Here is an 18127-nt window from a genome sequence, read left to right as displayed (position 1 = left end):
TGTTTTTTTTTCACTTATCCAACGAACCTTGCACCACAAAGCCCATCAAGCAGGGTAGGCTGAAAGATAGACACAAATAATTATAATTTCAGGAAGCAGATCTAGAATTTGCAAGGGCAGACTATCGTTCCTCCGATGGCTTCAGAAGATTACCTAATAATTGCTTCTGATTTTGCTTCCCTTCAGTAAAAGAGAACGTGTTGGTTGTTCTGTGCGCAAAGGTCCTTCTCGATGACTGTGACAAAATAGGTCTGTTCCACTGATGTTTGGACGGTCTGTCGACAGATACTCAGCCACAGAAAAGATATGCAGTTCGCTTACATTGTTCAAGTCTTTGGGGAAGGCAGAATGGCCATATTCTTTATGTAGCAAATTATTTTTTACACCTTTGTTATCATCATCGTGCGACGGCTAAACAGGAAAGTCCAAGGAATCAGACTCAAGTGAGACTTGGAAGCATTGGGAAGTCTCTGTTCTAGTTAAAGCAATTTGGCGATTTTTCTTTTCACAGATGTAACCCTGTGGCTTAAGTCTAGGATACGGTAAAATAGCTGCAGTCGAGGAGCTCGGCTTCATAAAAAATCAAGACAGACGTCAGTAAAAGCACTAATGTGACCGAGAAGGCAAGTGGCCCCACAGATAGAGTTGCATATAAGTTTAGAAGCGGCTGAAGTACGGACTTCACAGAAGGGGGTATCTAAGTCACAGAAGTGGTCGGAGTCAATATGGAGGTCGTCAGTGCTGCGGCACAGTTAGCTGGCACAGAAGGGTCTGAGACAACTAAGCAAACACCGGAGGGTGCTGGCGCCCCATTGCTAACTTAAAAGCCTCAAAGTGAAAAGAAGGTGTCCCGGTGGGGTCAAATCTTACAGACGGGATTTGCTGCTGCAATGGGGTTGGATCTCAGGATAACGAAGACCGCTGTTCTACCACATGCGTTTCTTGTGTGAGGAAGAGAAACAGCGCTCTTTTTGGCTTATGTGGATGAAGGGGTTGGCTCTAAGAACATGCTGTGGAAAACAGCTCTTAGGTTTGAGCAGGATCTAGTTTTCCCCTTCAAGATGAGCAGCTTAGCCTCCCTTTCGCCGATTGCCTTTTGGGTTCATGAGGGCACAAAGATCACATGACCTGGTGCCATTTGATCTATAGGGCGCCATAGGCATTGAGAGCCTGGATCCCTGCATTCTTGCAGCAGAATCCACAGATCTCAAGACTGAAGATTAAAGAGGAGACGTTCTCCTCAAAAAGATGACAAAACAAGTGCTGGGAAACCCAATATGTATGGCGTTGGCTGCAGGCATTTTGGCTTTGTCAATGGTTGTTTTGCTTTGTCATGGTTTTTGTAAAAAATCATTGTTGAGGGAGCTGCCAAGCACTTACCAATATTTTAAGAAAATTGTAAAACAAAAATATTTTTGGTCTCAAAAAGAGCATATTGCCATAGTAGCCCCTGGCACTGAAGTGAACTACTTGTGTGTGGATGTGTGCCTTGTCAACGAGAGAGATGCTGTCAATCACAGTGAAGTCAGCCAGTAACTGAAATGGGCTCACCTACTGTCCCATACTGAAGTCAACAGAAGAAATGTGAAAAGCACAATAACAACCAATGGATGAATAGGTCTACATGTATTCCCATATAACTAAACATTTTATGTGTATAATTGTGGTAAAATCAAAAGGTCTAGAACAACACACGTCCTATAAATGATTAAGGGGGTCATTACGACCCCGGCGGTCGGTGTTAATATGGCGGTAAGTACTGCCAACAGGCTGGGGGTACTTACCGCCATATTATGACATTGGCGGGTTCCAGCCCGGCGGCCGTCATTGTTCCACCTGAGGGATTATGACCCCGCCTACTGCCATGGTTTTGGTGGCTTTCTTAACGCCACGAAAACCATGGCGGTAGGCACTATCAGTGACAGGAAATTCCTTCCCTGTCATTGATAGGGGTCTCCCTCCTCCCTCTCCAGTTAGCCCCCTCACCCCCCTACCTCTCCAAAGCCCCCTAACCTCCTTACATTCACACCCCCCTTCACATACACACACGCATACACACACCCATTCCCACAAGCATCCATGCATGCATACATCCATTCACACACACATCCGCACACACTTTTATACATACACGCAGATACGCATTCACATAACACAGCATACACGTACTCATACCTCCATACATGCACACACGCATTTAACATGCAACACACACCCGCATCCATGCACACATATTCACCCTCCCCCCCACACACACAACACCCCCAGCCACTTCCCCTGTCGGAGATCTGACTTACCTGTGTGCAGAGGGTCCTCCGGCAGGAGACGGGACGGGGTGCTGCTGCCACCAGCAGTGCCCGCCAGCAGAACACCGCCAGGCCATATTATGGGTCATAATATGGCTGGCGGCGGTCTACTGCCGTGGCGCTGCTGGTGGCAGCAGCGCCACCTTACCGCCATCTGCCGGCATGGCCACAGCCAGATTTCTGCCATTCTTGTGGTGGAAATCCGGCTGTGGTCATAATACGGCAGATGGCTGGTAGCCACGGTGACGGTCTTTTGGCGGCCGTCGCAGTGGCGGTAGGCGGTTTTTACCGCCAATCTCAAAATGAGGGCCTAAGTTTGTTTAAAAAAAAATAAGCAGAGTAGACTCAGGGGGTCATTCTGACCCTGGCGGTCATGGACCGCCAGGGCCAACGACCGCGGAAGTACCGCCAACAGGCTGGCGGTGCTTCCGGGGGCATTCTGACCGCGGCGGTAAAGCCGCGGTCAGAAAAGGGAAGCCGGCGGTTTCCCGCCGGCTTCCCGCTGCCCCAGGGAATCCTCCACGGCGGCGCTGCAAGCAGCGCCGCCATGGGGATTCCGACCCCCTTCCCGCCAGCCTGGTTCTGGCAGTTTTCACCGCCAGAACCTGGCTGGCGGGAACTGGTGTCGTGGGGCCCCTGGGGGCCCCTGCAGTGCCCATGCCATTGGCATGGGCACTGCAGGGGCCCCCTAACAGGGCTCCACATAGATTTTCAGTGTCTGCGTGGCAGACACTGAAAATCGCGACGGGTGCAACTGCACCCGTCGCACCCCTTCCACTCCATTCGGAGCCGGCATCCTCGTGGAAGGGGGTTTCCCGCTGAGCGGGCGGCCTTCTGGCGGTCGCCCGCCAGCCCCGCGGGAAACTCAGAATGACCGCCACGGTCTTTTAACCACGGTATGGTCTTCTGGCGGTTCCCGCCAGGCCGGCGGCATCCGCCGCCGGCGGGGGTCAGAATGACCCCCTCAGTGTCTTGAGATATTTCATCTCGGAGGTCATGAAACAAAAGGAAGATAAAACGTCACCAGTCACATAATGCCTTAAATACTTTTTTGATATAATTGGCAGTGGAGTTCCGCGGCTCCCGAATTAATGTAGCTCACCACTACTTGACTCTGGTGACTCGCTATTTCCGTAGAATAAAGTGCAGTTTGGCACCTTGGAAAATGAGAAAGTAATACATTTTAGCAACCATCCATTCGAAAGTCTTTTTTTCAATTCAAACCCTACTAGGAAATTGTAGCCCAATGGCACTGCAGAAGCTACTACACCAAACAGATCACGAGGAGAAATGTCATTGCCATCTTTTTAGGTTTGGTGTAAATTCTATCATATGTATTTGAAGTCTCCCAAAATCAAAGCTTGACATTTGTATGTACAACTTTGTATACCCTTTTATACTTAGGACTATCAAAAATATGCTTTCATGGCAGTGCTTAATTTGTGCTGTTGTTTCTGGTACGAAGCACTGGCACTTATTGTTGAGGGCCAGCACTTATTTTTCTGCCTCAAGCATTTACTGCGAGCGAAAGACACATTTGGCAAAGGCGGAGGAAGAGAAAAATGAAAAAGCGTCACAAAGGGGAAAAGCAGAAAGCTGCAAGAGTGAGCTGATGGGGCAGGGAGTGGCTGTAAATGGATTGAAGAGGCCTGGGATGACTTCAGGATTAGGCTTCCTCACTATTCCGTGGTCGCACACTTAATTGCAGGAGCCGTTTGTTTAAGAGAAGGTCTTTGGGCACCGGCACATTTTTATTTACAAATGAAACACTGTTTCCTGGGAATGTGATCGCGGTGAGGTTTCCAAAATTTAAAAATTGTGTGAAGCAAACAGAGGGGGCTAAGGTAATAGAATGTGTAAATATAGAATTTTGGACTACCTACTATCAGGCACTGGCACAGCATATGCCAGGCATGAAGCAGGATTAAACCCAGATTTTTGTGACTGAGGGTGAATGTTTGCATTGGTCAGCATTCCGTCATACATCTGTTCTTTAGGCATGAAGCAGGATCATTAATTTAAGCCAGATCTTTAGTACAGTTGCTTGGATTTAGGAATTTTTAACAAGTCGTTATTTTGTAGATAACCTGATTTCTAAGTCGTTGTTTTTAGTGCACATTTCAGTCTTTAGTTTTACAGTCTGTATTTACTAATCTGCATAGTCACACTGAATTGTTCTGTGCCTTGAACAACTTGGTTAGGGGGTGTTATTCAACCCTTCTAAGAACTCAAACCAAGTTATAAAAAAAAACTAGGAGTTTTAATAAAAACGTCTTTGTTTAAAGGACGGTATGGATACGATAAAAGTAAAGGACTACAGAACTGAAATGTCAGCAGGGCTGGGATAGAGCCACTCAACAGTCAGCCTGACATGTGACGACCTTGGACCTGCCTCATAGGCCTTTTAGAAGTTCTGTCCTGTCACTGGCAGGAGGAGGATGGCCAAAACATCTGCATAATCACACCAATAATCCAACAGAAAACTATAGACAGAACAGAGTGTGTGCATTCAAGACAGTGCAGAGATGGCATATAGGTGGGTATCACCTCACTTACAACAACAATCTCCTATCAACAAACACTCAACACAGGACTTTGCACAGTACTCTGTACAACCAACCAACATTGCTCACATGTTTGGTGTCAACGAGCTCATAACAGCTGTCCACTCGTCATCAAACAATATATATCTCCAAAGACAACACATAATAACAAATGTTGATTTATAGGGATATTGTGGACCCCAACAAGAAACCATAATCTCACCTACGTCGTAAACATACCTTCAAATTCCATGTTCAAAAATTGGTAAAATACTGGAGTTACACACACACACACACACACACCAAAAAATCAAAACAACCAATTCTTCAAAAGAAATATTAACCATAGCCTTATTGCGTATGGACTATTCTACTCCGACCATCACTAAGAGATGCCTAGTCAATGGGTCTAATTTATCCCATCCCTGAATTTAAAGATAACAAGGGCACCATTAATTCTGGGGGTTGGAAATCCAGCCCATTACGAAATGAACTCCAAAGGTCCAATAAGACACAAGCACGGAATAAAGAGAAAAAAATAGTCCAGAAACCATATGGAAAAAATGGAGCCTCGTATGTTTTCAGTACGTATTTGGAGCCGGTGTGCTCCAAGAGGGCTAAACACACGAAAAGGCATGACGCATCCATGCCTTTCACTAATGAAATCAAGTGAATTTTAAAAGGCAAGCCCACAAACCAACCAAACTGATGGGCGTGACATAAGCATGGTTAAAAGCCCACAGAGAAATTACAACAGGGACAGAACGCTTTGCGGGCTCGACCCTAAAAATCAGGGCTAAAGAGAGAAATGGTAAATATGAGTCCTGTTACCTGGTAATTTCTCGTTTTCCCTAAACTTTCACAAGGAGGTTTTTGCTGTTTTCATCAGTGTTCCAGTGAACCTCATAGTTCAGATGGGACAAGTAACAGCTATCCCAGCCTCATCAAATTAAGAGACTGATAGTAATGAGGGCCTCAAACAGAAGGCAGGTTCCAGTCTGTAACAGAATCCTTCAGACCTAGGTGGGAAGGTACCAGAGTCCGGCAGTGCTACGAGACCATACTAATAGCAAGGAAGCGTTACAAACATTTCTCTTTACATAAAGTAACATGTGCCTGGCTACCACCATCCCTGGGGCCTATAAGAAGGCCATGACATGTGCTGGAGCCTGTCTCATCTCAGTCTTCCTTTCAAAGCATGAGTTTGTCATGAATCCCTCTGACTGTCCTAATGTTTCAGTTATCTTCCCAATGGCGACTCCTCAGCTATAACGGAGGAGCATCGCCCCCCCCCCACGCCAGCAGCAGCTTCTGCAAAACTTTTACAGTAAAAACATAATAAACTACAGTTATTATGTTTTTACTGTAAAAGAGGCGGGGGCTTAGTGCATGTCTTGGGCCAGCCAAACATACATGCACACTAGGTTCTCTCCAACCCCCCCACGCAGTGCCAGGTTGGAGAGAGCAGGCAGAGGCTCCCATTCTGCCTCGGAGGACCCTGGCTAGGTGCTCCGTCCAATCTAAAGTAGCGGTAGGATCGGATACAGGGCAGGCTGGGAGCCTGTGCTTGCACTGCAAGACTGAAGCAGAGCAGAGCGGGATAAGGGTACTTTTTTTTTTGTCCAGCGCTGCCCCGCCTCTTTTCCCTCCTGCGAGCCGCTACTGTATCTTCGGCACCTGCTCAGTAGACAGCAGACAGTTTCTCTGTTTAAACAATATTGCCCACTCACAGCTGTTGCAGACAGGAATGCAGTCCTTCATTTCTGCTAGTGGTTGTAGGTGGGGATCACTGGCACTCCTCTTGGGAGGTGGGGACATATTTTTCATCAACAGAGTTTGAGCCAGAGTGGGAGCGAAAGAAAGAGAGAGAGTGTTAGAAAAGGGAAATGGACGAATTAAAAAAATAGGAAAATGGTGACAAAGGGAGAAAGTGTGGATGAGAAAGAACCTGCAAGAGTGAGATAAAAAGAGAGAAAGTGCATGTCGGTGGAAGAAAGCGGCATGGGCAGGACGTGGAATCAAGAGTAGGCAGCTTGGGTGTTTGGGAAAACTAGCACTCTACTAGAACAACTTTGGGCCCCAACACTAATGAATTATTCATTTATTTTACAAATCAAGCACTAAAGGAATGCCCTGGATACCTGGGGGTAATGGACAGCTAGGAGCTCCTTAAATATTATCTACTTCTCCCATACACACACCGATTGTTTTTCTCTCGTTCAGTTTTGTTTTTTTCATTCCCATTGCTTCATTTCCCCTTCTAGCTCCTTGGGAAAATTGCAGCACTTCCTCTGACTTGCACAAACATCCTCGCAACACACCCACCTGACGTTTAAAGCACTGGAGTGGCTGTGAAGTGAAACAAGCATTTGCAATGCAATGGGTCTCGTGTTTGTTTGAGTTAAAGCTTTTAGCGTTGTAAACTCCTAACCAGGCTTTTCTTACCACATAAACTGAAAATGAAAAGTAAAACATATTCACATAAGTCAACCAACAGCCGCCATGAGCGCAAAGCAGACACACAAAAGGAATCAGATGTTCATTCGCAGTGAAACGCATTGTAAAAAGTGCAATTATCCATGTAACCGGCAAAAGTGCAAATATCCATGTAAAAGGGTCAATGTCATGCAAATCGCTCGACTGCTGCCCAGCAAGATCAAGCTGCCTATGAAATAAAGAGAAAAAGTTGTCCAGAAACCATACCGAAAACATGGAGCCTCATATGTTTTTAATAGTTGGACGGTGCACTCGAGATGGGCTAAACACCGGAAAAGGCATGACGTATGCATGTCTTTTACTAATTAAAACAAGCTAATTTTAAAGGGCATGCCAACGAACCAACCAAACTGATGGGCGTGACATGAGCGAAGTTAAACGGCCACAGAAAGGTTACACCAAAATGAGCACTATAATAACTAAGGGCCAGATGTAGGAAGCGTTTTGCATTGTGCAAACTGTGAAAATCGCAGTTTGACCCATGCAAAACGCGCATTGTGATGCACATTCCCATTTTGCGAGTCGGTACCGACTCGCAAAATGGGAATGCGACTCGCAAATAGGAAGAGGTGTTCCCTTCCTATTTGCGACTCGCACCGCGATGCAGAATTGCTTTGTGACCGCGAACGCGGTCGCAAAGCAATTCGCAGTTACCACCAGTGTCACACTGGTGGTAACCCATTCGCAAAAGGGAAGGGGTCCCCATGGGACCCCTTCCCCTTTGTGAATGTCGCCATTAATGTTTTTTCAGAGCAGGCAGTGGTCCAATGGACCACTGCCTACTCTGAAAAACCGAAACCAAATGGTTTAGTTATTTTTTAGTATTGTAACTCGTTTTCCTTTAAGGAAAACGGGCTGCAATACAAAAAAAAATAAAAAAAAAAAAAATGCTTTATTTATTTAAAAAGCAGTCACAGACATGGAGGTGTGCTGTCTCCAGCAGGCCACCATCCCTGTGAGTGCAGGGAATCTCAATGGGGTCGCAAAATGCGACCCACCTCATTAATATTAATGAGGTGGGTCTTTGCGACCCCATTGAGATTCGCAGACGGTGTCTGAGACACCGTTCTGCATCCGATTTTGCGAATCGGAAATTGCGAGTCACACCGACTCGCAATTTCTGATTCTCAAAATCGTATTTTACTACATCTGGCCCTAATAGTCTTCTAAATCTTTGTTCGAATTTCAGACAAAATTCATATATTTTACTTTTTTTTTACATGTATTTGTGCAAAAGTAAATTGATAAAGTTAGTATCCCTCAAATGCAGTTTGAGATAAAAATGGCATGCAGACAAATTACTTATTAGTTTCTGCCTGAGTGTAAATAAACGGTGGTGAATAATTTGAGCAAAAAAGTAGAGCAAACAGGGTAGCTAAATTATCTGTTTGTGTTAATACCCATACTGAGACTTCACTTAAGAAAAAAAAATAATAAGCCCCAGGGTTAGCGTCATCCACTTCCATTTTGAAAAAAATCAGTTGAGTGTCTATTTCAGTGCTTAACTTGTGCAGGTGGTGACCAGGGCTTTTTTTTCTTCAGTGGACTTTGAATAGAATTGAATTGGATTTGTAGATGGTAAGTACCCAAAGGCGTCTTGGTGCTAGAGACTCAGGCTAGTGTACTGGAATCTGTTAGGAAAAAGGCAGGTTTTTTTTTTTGCTGAACTCGGCATGGTCCGCCAGTAACCTCATGGAAACCGGAAGAAGGCTCCAGGCTTTAGCAGCAGGGGAGGAACAAGCTCTACCTCCTTGTCTATTAAGGCGGATTTTGGGAATTGACTCCAAGTGAAGAGAAGGAGATGGTAAATGAATGGAAGGGGTGTAGCTAGTGAATTATCTATTAATGTAAGAGGGACCAAGATAAGCTCAATGAGTCATGCATAGTGACTTGAAAACGAAGTCTTTAAGAAAAACTTCGGGCCCCTACACTTTTTTTTCAACAAATTGAGCATTGCTTATACTGCCCCCCTCCAAACCGTCTGTGCTAAAACATCAAAATCCGTACCTTTTGAGCTATGCACAAAAAGTGTGAGATTAGGGAGAAGAAGAAGTTACGTGCCTGGTCAAACCTTTTGCATTATCACGGGCACTTTAATTTCAAAAGTTAATTTTTTTCCTCTCAGGGAGTGCCTATAAACCCCGCCACTAGGGGCAGGCTGTGATGAGATTGTCCATCAATGCACCCCTACCACAGACCTTTTCACAGCACTGGAACAGAATTTGCTGAGGGTTTGTAAACAAGGAAGGCCTACCCAACTGGAAAAACTGAGTCATAATATAAGATATCCGCTTTATCATTAAGCCATAATTGCAGGCTGTGAAGACCAGTATTATATCCTCGTTCAAAGAAACATGCTAATTATGCCAGATGGGGCATCAAAAGAACAAGGGAGCCAAACTTATTTGGTCCTCCATATATCCAACATCTAATTCTTCATGAATGCCATAATTGGGACTGCTAAGAGGCACCCCCAAAGAAGACATAAAACTTTGTTTCCTTTAGGCTGATGGCTGCTCTCATCGCTATATACCCAGATGCTGGGCCTGTAGGCCAAAACAGGGATGTATTTCCTAATATAAATTCCCAGCAAAGGGACTAACCGTTTATTGCCTGTGTTCACCGCCAAGTTGAACAAGAAGCCTACAGACTGATTAAACTGTTGTTTCCTATTCAGCAAACAAGGATCCCATGTTCGATCACCGTCAGAGGTCACATCCATGTAGGAAAGCTAGTTTATTCACTATTGCATTATATCTAAAATATTTATTGGGACTAACTTCAGACAAGGCATCTATTGCAGTTACTTTATATTTTTTTAACACTGGTAGGAGTGACAATATTCCAGCATAAGCGCAAACAGTTTAAAATGATCTGTTTTTAAGTGTTTGATAGGTAATGTATGTTCAGTGTAGATTCTCAGTATTGGATTTTAAATGGTGTTTTTGTGTTATATTTGTCTTGTTTGAGTGGGAATAATGTTTTAACAAACGATTCTTTTTTTTTAGAAAAAAACTGCACCTTTCTCTCACTCTTGAAATTCAGACTGCTCCAAAGTAACCAAGACACCAGGTCCTTGGTATTTTATAGAACTTCGAAATGTGCTTTGATTTCTTTTAGGTCTTTTTCTCTTCCTAGCTTCTCTCTTCTCAATGATCAGCCTTGTTCTAATTATTCTAATTATCCATTGGATGTGGGAAGAGCTCTTAGAACGGATTACCAGGAGCTCGAACCCACCAACATATGACCTCCGCACCGCCACTAGGCAAAACCCCAGAATTCACTATTTGGCCCAACACCTCCTTACCATGCAACTAACGCAAAACCAAAGGCCCTACAGGTGGCAATTCATTGCTCTCCAGAAGCAAACGTCAGACTCAATGGAACACACTAGATCCACCAACAAAACACTCTTGCTTAGCCAACGAACACCAAAGACCCTACAGATGGTAATATCTCGCCCTCCAACCACAAATGTAAAACTCAATAAAACACACTAAATGCACCAGCACCTTCCTCCTGAAGTCAATAAAGCAGCAGGTCAACTCAGAGGGTAGCTTGTCAGTCTTTAGCAGCATTAAACACACAAAGTGTGGTCCACTGTGTCTTACTTTTGTCTGTGCTGAATTTTCTACATGGTTCCAGTATCGAGGCTGTTTTGGGTTGTGCTCAGTGACGTGCACCAGGTCCTTGCAACAAGTCCACCAGCATGTAATGCATGCACCTATGAACGCAGTGAGGTACACCAGGTCCTTAACTGGTCCAGCAGCATGCAATGCATGTACCTAGGAACTCAGCAAGGTACATCAGGTCCTCGCAAGAGGTCCACCAGCCTGCAATGCATACACCTATGAACTCAGTGAGGTACACCAGGTCCTCGCAACACATCCACCCACCTGCAAAGCATGCACCTATGAACTCAGTGAGGGACACCAGGTTCTTAACTGGTCCTGCAGCCTGCAATGCATGTATCTAGGAACTCAGAGAAATACACCAGGTCCTTGCAACAGGTCTACCAGCGTGCAATGCATGCACCTAGGACCTCAGAGAAGTACACCAGGTCCTTGCAACAAGCCCACCAGCGTGCAATGTATGCACCTAGGAACTCATAGACGTACACCAGGCCCTTGCAACAAGCCCACCAGCGTGCAATGCATGCACCTAGGACCTCAGAGAAGTACACCAGGTCCTTGCAACAAACCCACCAGCGTGCAACACATGCACCTAGGAACTCAGTGAAGTATAAAGGTCCTTGCAACAGGTCCACCTGCCTGCAAAGCGTGCACCTAGGAGCTTAGTGAGATACAATGGGTTGTAGCAACAGGTTCACCTGCCTGCAATGCAAGCATCTAGGAACTCAGTGAGATAGACTAGGTGCTTACAAGAGGTTTATCAGCTTTGTTTGGTGCATGCTGCAATGCACTATCAGACATCCAAGGTGCGTAAAGTAATACACGCCTACAGCAGGCCAAAACAGGTGCAGCTATACAATCTAGGGCTGCTCACACGCACTATTGTACATAAAAATGATGAGTTGAATTAATCTTGACCACTGGAAATTCTCTGTGACACGTTCCATTGTCTGGGGTTGCCTGCATCCTGATGAGAGGAGACATGGCTTGGCCACGCCCAATTTGCACATGGTTAGTCCATGTCTTTGAAGGACCGGAAAGCCAATGAAACAAAAGGCAGCCGAGAATGATTACCAGTGGCTGAGAATAGTCCAAGTCTTGCGTGAATTCCTAGGTAGCAGCCGGTGGACCTCTCTTTGGGGCTTGCGGTTTTACTTTAACTTTGTGAGTAGAGGCTCAATTCAATTAAACCCAATGGAATAACTCCCGAAGAGAATGACTTGCACTGGCAAGCCTGCACGCATTGGGTTCTGGGGAGCAGTGGCACGCAGTCATCTAGTAACTAAGTGTCAAGTCTGTCATACAAACCTGGACAGACAGATCCAAGCAAGGCCCTCCCTGTGCTGCCCGTTTACCGGGGAACCATTGCCTAGTTACTAAACCAGCCTCAGCCAATTACCAATAAAGGCATAATTATAAATATCTGGAGTTACCTGCAGTGGCCTATAGATGCCACTGTAAGGCGTGAGTGGTTGTTCCAGGCTTCTTTCCCCATTTTCTGGTACTTACATAATGGAAAACAGAAAAATAGAAGTACCAGAATGTAAATGGGGATGCGGGGACAGGTGAGATGATGTCCAATTCAGCCACCTCTCCCCTGCCGGGGGCGGGCGGGTGGTGGCTGAATTGGAGAAGGAAACTCCTACTGTGAGTGATCCCGTTTGTTACTTAATGCATACCTACCTACTGCATTGTGCAAAGTATCTCTGAGGAGCGGTAATAATATTTGTGTTTTGACCACTGACTCCACATTGCACTTAGCCTAGCAGCACGCATCACATTAGTGACCACCAGCTTCATTTTGCCTATTGCTTTATTTTAGCATTAGCCACCGCCACGTTAAAAGCTGCAAGTATTTTTCCATGCCCACACTATACAATGTGCTTTTTGTCCATGTTTTTATTCTGCATGTCCTTTCTCACCAAGGGCTTAGACTGATAAGAATGTACTAGGATGATGTTTATGGTACGGTAGGGAACGGTTTTGTCTTGAGAGAGGGCACCTTGGGATCTTGGCCAATTCCGAGGAGTTCCTTTCAAAACTAACCTGAAGTAGTCAGCATTTCTGAATAACAAGGAGGGAGCATGGGAACTTTCACATCTGGCTTGTTTAAAGTATATGAGAGACCCAGGATTGACAGTGGGAGATTCAGAGACTTTGGTCAGGATTTTGACACCTCATAAGGGTAGAGATCTCTCTCTCTCTCTCTCTCGCGGCCAATCTTTGGAGTCTATGGCTGGAAGTTACTGAAAGAAAGATGAAGCATCAGATAGGCCCCATGGTGATGAATTTTTACTAATTATTTGCTTAGCATTGGGTATGAATATATATATATATAAATATAGGTATCTGTATCTTTGCATGTATATATTTGCTGTTTATAGATTGAAGATTCTTTGTACATGTTCTCACTTTATTGTTGAGCACATTTTAAACATGCACTTTCAGTTCTACTGACCTTCCTTTACGAACCTTGCGAAGTGATTTAATAAATGTCTTCTAAGATTAAGAGGTACATTCCAGAGATTCTTTTTGACTCAATACAGTGTGTGTGTATTTTGGCTGGGTCAGTAGTAAAGCAAAACTCTTTGGTGTAGCGTTCAGTCTAAGGGGTGTTTGAAAGTTGAAAGTGTACGATTTAAAAGGGAAAATATGCCTGTCATGAGACCAAAGGCAACTGAAAATGCATGTGAAATTAAAATGCCTTATGATGTCTTGGCAAATGTGTTTTCTTGTTTATCAGGACTTTCTGAATTTTGAGACGGGTGCCTGGGTAAAACAGAATTATTACATTTTCTAGTATGTTTAAAAAAGGTACTTTTTGAACGGAATGATGTCCCTTTTGTTCTTGGCAGGAAGGTTTGGCAACTCCTCTCTGCTTACAGGAAAATGAATAAGAGGTGTAAGCAGTTAGAATATGAAAATAAGAAATTAGAGAAACAACTTATTGACACAATAAATACTGTAACTATTCTGTCTTGTCAGAATAAGCTATTAAAAGATAAGGCTGATATCTACCAAGCTGTCGCAGGGACAGCTGATTTTTCAAACTCTAGTGAGGAAAAGCTTTAAAAAACTGGGGGCCAGGGTGAGTCAGAGGAGCAGGACGTAGTTCGTGCTCAGCCACTATGCACAGAAATAAAAAAGAGTAACCCACAGAATTTGGCAGGAGTTGAAATGCATTCTTTAAAAGATTACACCCAGCAAGAAGTTAAGGATGTTAAAGATATATTCACGGAGCTTTTGCAGAGTAAAATGTGGATGATTAATTCAGACAAGACACAGGGACCTTCTAAAAATGTGAAGTTTCTAGGGATTCAGTAGAATCAAGGAAATAGAGAGGTGTTGCTTCAGGTGAAACAAAAGATTTTGCAGTTTGCCACTCCCTGCACTAAGCTAGAGACACAGCAATCCATGGGATTGTTTGATTTTTGGAGACAGTATGATCCTCATTTGAGTCAAATCTTAACCCTTTGGTACAAAGTGGCAAGAAAAAACATAAGTTTGAATTGGGTAAAGAGCAGCAGTGTGCGTGCGATTTGGCAAAAGAAATAATTCAACAGGCTTTAGACTTGTGGCCAGTGCAGGAAGGAGACATTGAGTTGCATTTAGCTGTCCAGGGACAATATGTAAATTTGAGCAGGTGGCAAAAGCAGGGAAGAACAAGGGTGCCCCTGGAATTCTGGACTGAAACATTGTCTGATGGGACCCTGAAAAACTGGAGACAGCATTTCTATGAAGCCCCCCAGATTCTAAATAACAGATCAATACAAAATGCTGAAACACCCCTGATACAACCTCATGAGGCCACCAACACCATCATGTACTGGGAAATAAAACCTGGAGCTTCAGCTCCTTACAGAGCCACACCAGAATTTGCAGGTCTTGACCTACATGCTTACAGAATTGCCCAACTTGTCCTAATACTAGTGTATGGAGGATTGGTGAGGAAGGGGACGGCCCCAGCCCTTCTGACAGTACATGGAGAGGGAGGTTTTGGTTCAACTGACAAAAACCCTGGTGCTAAAGTGTGGGTGGAACACCCAAATGGCCCTCCAGAACCTGCAGAAATTATAGCCAAGGGCCCTAATAATGTCCTGCTGATCATGAAACTAGGAAGGGGAAAATGGGAGCACATCCCAGATGACAAATGTTATTTGCAAGAGAGATCATATTTGTTTCTTTTACAGATCATACTACAGCTTGCCTCTGATCATGAGTGTGCTGTGTGGTCTCCCTTCGGGCATGTGGGGTCGGGAGGGACCCAACACCCCCAACTTCAACCTGATTGATCGATCACGTTGCACAACACCCCAGCTGCTTTTGAAGGGCAATACCTATGGATCCATTTGGCACATGTTGTGCTTCACCGATCAAAGTCCTGCATGGGAATAATGCAGAGTACCATGGATGTCCTATCAACCTGTTTGATTGCTATTCTAATGTAACCAACCACATGCCTTGTTATAATCGGGTGACTGCTGCCAGTCACATTAAGCATGTGTAAGCTGCCAGTTGGCTCACTATTCTTGTATGGGAACCTCACTTTTACTTACATTCCAGCAAACATTACAGGTGGACCGTGAACCTTTACATGATTAGGACTCATGATGTTTCCATCTAACTCTATACATACTCGTTATCCTAGAGACACTATTCAATTAAGTGAAGACTTTGCAGACATTCAATTATCATCCCAATCAGACTATATACGTTTATGTCTTTCTATTGCAGGTGTGTCTGGTTTAGCTATTCATCATACCTGAATGATCAATAAGTTAGCATGTCTAATGGTTAAAAAATATTATTTACACTTCTATTGCTTTATGGTGATTGCTCTTATAAATTCATGATGTTGCTGTGTACAATGCATACCTAATTTCCTTGTAATGTTCTAAGAGAAAAAAAGAAAAGAAGTTGATGTTAGGACTATATGGTATATGAGTCATTGGTCAAAAGGGTGGAGTGTAATGATATTTGTGTTTTGAACACTGACTCGATGTTGCACTTAGCCTAGCTGCTCACCGTCACGTTAGTGACCACCAGCTTCATTTTGCCTATTGACTTTATTTTAGCATTAGCCACTGCCACGTTAACAGCTGTATTTTTCCATGCCCACGTTATACAATGTGCTTTTTGCTCATGTTTTTATTCTGCGTGTCTGTGTGTTCTTTCTCACCAAGGGCTTAGGCTGATAAGAATGTACTAGGATGATGTTTTTGAAGTTACTGAAAGACAGATGAAGCACCAGATAGGCCCCATGTTGATGAATTTTTACTAATTATTTGCTTTGCATTGTGTATATATATATATATATATATATACATATATAGGTATCTGTATCTTTGCATGTATATATTTTAAACGTGCACTTTCAATTCTACTGACCTTCCTTGACAAGAAGTGATTTAATAAACATCTTCTTAAGATTAAGAGATACATTCCAGAGATTCCTTTTGACTCTTTTCAGTGTGTGTGTATTTTGGTTTGGTCAGCAGTAAAGCAATACAGGAGCATCCCCACTACCTTGCATCACTTGGGGGGGGGGGGCGCTTTCTGGGGTGCTACTACTTTCCAGTCCTCTTTTTTATCTACTAGGTGGGGATGAGAAGGGCAGTTAAGGGGCAGATTCTTGGGCTCCTATAAGAAAGAAGCCTAGCCCCTCCCCCTGCCACAAAGAAAGCCCTTCGGCCGTTAATTGTCATTACATCCCTCAGCATCATACAATGGATTCGCTGCTGAAGACCCAGTGAATCCACCCCCCAGCCTCCCCACCTCCGCCTCCTCCCGTGGCCCCCGGCTGACATTCACTGCTGCGTCGTCAATAGCTGGCACGGTCTCCCGATGACTGACTAAAGTGTATCCCTCCCGCATACGCACGTCTCTCCGTGTCCCCGCCCCCTTCCAAATCCAGAACAGGTGCCATTAATCACATTCCCATGGTCAATTAATCTGGAAGTGGGAGAAGCATAGAAATATTGAAAGCTGATTCCCCTGGACCCCAATCGCGGATCCCGAGGTCCTCTGGTGTCCTTATTAGATACAGAAGGAAACCCCCATTCAGCCAACACCGGCGGCACACCCAAGTCCATGTGCCCCAAATAATAATACGGGGATCAGCGAGGAGGGTGGTAGGGATGTGATCGGGTCTAGCCCCCACTCCCTCACTCACCCGTGCGGCCTACCTCATAATGTTTCGAGAATTGCCTCATAGCGCTGTACCATGGAAGTCCAGTGGCATTAGCGCCTTGCCTAACGAAGCACCTGACGTTCTATAAAGCGCCCCCACCTCCTATTCCTGAGAGCGGGTGCTTTTAATGTAGGAGCCGACTGACCCTTCCCCTTGCACCCTCCGGTTCTGTCCCTCGTAGAATATTTAGAATTTCTGTGTGGCGCTGCACATCACTGAAGCACAGACGGTGGCCCCGGCGCTGTGTATCTCGCCTTCCGCGATTGTCTTTTTTTTTTTTTAATACCGGGTTGGGGGAGGGAGAGCTTCAGATAAACCTCTCTCTCCGCTTCTCTGCTCCCCCACCCCTATGCGCCGTCACCTCATTATGTATTTAGCACTACCGTGCAGCGCCGTGTCGCTGACTCTTCGCAGCGCTGCCCTCTCCCCCTTCCTTCGTACCTGGGGTTCATTGGCTTGTCCGCTCCTCCCGACCGGGGCTCTCGGTGCGTCCCCTGCGCCTCCTGCACCTCCCGCGCCCTGCGCCTCGCAGGCTATTTGTGGCTGGCAAGAAGCCGTCGCCTCGCTTCCTTCCTTCCCCTCCCTCGCCCGGCGCACTTGTTCATTGTATAGAAGAGGCAGAAGTGGGAACCCAGTGGGTGGGGGGTGTCTGACACGGGAAGTGATAGCAGCTCTAACGAAGACACCCCACCCCGAATCCCATCATTAACAATTAGGGAAATCGTTTTTTGTGTTTCATCGTAAGGGGGTAGGGGTATTGGGGTGGTTGCAGACCCCACACGTAGGATGTGGTTGTACCCCAGTACACAAGGGCAGAACTGGCAAGCGAAGGGTATTCTCGCAGGTCAACTGTGAATCTGGACTGCCCCACCCCCCGCTCTGAATTATAATTACCGCTGTGCGCGTATTCCTGGTATAGGAGTCGGGGAACCCCTTACGTGTGTGGACCAGTGGCATGCT

General features: G+C 45.1%; 1 protein-coding gene across 2 annotated transcripts in view; it reads right to left on the bottom strand.

The window, feature by feature from the left end:
- Positions 1–17792, bottom strand: part of LOC138285295 (proto-oncogene tyrosine-protein kinase Yrk-like) — a 228797-nt gene extending 211005 nt beyond the window's left edge. For both annotated transcript variants that reach the window (XM_069225025.1, XM_069225029.1), the window contains exon 1: positions 17609–17792. The gene's annotated coding sequence lies outside the window, so the exon portion shown is untranslated. The remainder of the gene's footprint in view (positions 1–17608) is intronic.
- Between the last annotated feature and the right edge of the window lie 335 nt (positions 17793–18127).

The sequence above is a fragment of the Pleurodeles waltl genome, chromosome 3_1, assembly GCF_031143425.1.
Source record: "Pleurodeles waltl isolate 20211129_DDA chromosome 3_1, aPleWal1.hap1.20221129, whole genome shotgun sequence".
NCBI lineage: Eukaryota > Metazoa > Chordata > Amphibia > Caudata > Salamandridae > Pleurodeles > Pleurodeles waltl.
This window is presented reverse-complemented; position numbering and strand designations above follow the sequence as displayed.